Genomic DNA, 1,842 nt, shown 5'->3' with positions numbered 1-1,842 from the left:
TAATCATTTTAGAGACAATTTTTTTATTTAATATTCAAAATGTGGATATTTCAGATAACTAAAGCAATTACCTTTAAGTGTCTCGCTCAAAGACAGATACGCCCGCAATGGTGACGGCAACCAACTTCGAACCCGGTATCATTTGGCTATATGATGCTGCCGTTTTAATAGCTTTTCTAGTATATTAATATGTAAAGAATAAATAACTTGGTTTAATTATCTTCGGGTGGCGGGGAAACGACAGTCGTTATAACATGGCTGTTGACTTGTATATTCCCGTGAAAGCCTACAAATTTTATATTACTTTGAAGGTAACTATTTTGTAGGGATTTTAAATTTATTTGTATTTTATAGTAAGGTGGGGGAAGATGGGACACCTTTTCATTCTTTTTCTCGTCCCATTTGGTAGTATACAATGATAATTCAAAAAACTGGGTAACCTATATTATGGTTGCGGAGCGAACGCAGAACCGTTAAGCCAAACTTTGAACGGTTCTGTTTCATTAAAATGGGTTTAATTTTTACTCAGTGTCAGTTTATTTGGGTTATATTAACTTTATTAAAAGCTAACTATATAGTAACAACACTTTCTTCATGCTTCGTGATTGGATTTTCTACAGAAAACGTTTTAATTGCTTCCCGTAAAGCCGAGAGTTTCTCCACCACAAGAGTGCGAGGATAGATGATAAGAGAGTGGTTTTAAGTTACTTTCCACTCGTGCATCCTGTTAACTGCAGCCAACATCCTGGAGGTTGGTGGGAGAGGAGATTTCATCTGCTTTCTCTTAATGCAACGTGATGTAAAACCGTTTTGTTAACTTCCCATACAAAGTTGTCGAGACACTAAACTGTATTTGCTTTAGTTATATAGTAGAGTGGGTAGAAATGGGACACTTGAACACATATTACCCAAAATTTCCAAGTTTAAAATATATGTCGGGTTTGAGTGATACCACGAATTAGTACTAGCATTCCTTTATTAATTCACAACACTTCAAAAAATATATTAAAACACATGATGAGTTACAGCGATTCCCACAACAGGTGAAATTTTACAATCCGAAAACACATCCCATCCTATTATATTTTAGTTTTTAAAATATAAGTGATGCTTTACAACATCACGTGTGCATAACACGTTACCATTTACAGCTATATTTCAGCAAGTGGTTGAAACGTTCGGTTTTTCATATTAAAAATATATCCAAACACAATTATAGTAAGATTAGTTTCTAAAATTATTTTCCAAAAAAAACAGTTCAAGACTGACATTCCAGAGAAATCACATGGGAATAGCTTATGCCGCAGCAAAACAATTGCCAGCTTTTCCACCCGCATTGTGTTCGAAAAACGTTTTGGTTCCTTTCTATTTCATGTTTATTCTTTTATGGCAATCTAACTGCAATTAAAAACTTAAAGGAAAAGGATGATATATAATTCTAAACACAACGAAGATAGAATTATACAATCTCGATATAATTGTTTATTTAAGTCCCCTTTTAATAAGAGGAAATAAATAGCGCAGATTTTTTTAAACTTAAAATTTGTCACTAAACACCTACGAAACTACAAAATGGACATATTTAACTACCATTGCCGCAAGTTCTTACAATCTATGTACTACTAAAAACTGTTTGAACAACTGAGCACCTTCGCGAATGGTAGTCGCATTGTTTTTTAATAAAATCTATTTCCAAAAGACTTTTAAATTTGTACATTCGTGACAAACGTGCGCAAACTGCTTTTCCTCTTTATTTCCCGTATAGAATTACTCAGAACATGTGAAACATTCTGCTAATCTCTTTACTAGTGTCATAGATCTGTCTTTGACTTTATACAAGAC

The sequence above is a fragment of the Ciona intestinalis genome, chromosome 10, assembly GCF_000224145.3.
Source record: "Ciona intestinalis chromosome 10, KH, whole genome shotgun sequence".
Taxonomy (NCBI): Eukaryota; Metazoa; Chordata; class Ascidiacea; order Phlebobranchia; family Cionidae; genus Ciona; species Ciona intestinalis.
Note: the sequence above shows the minus strand (reverse complement) of the source record.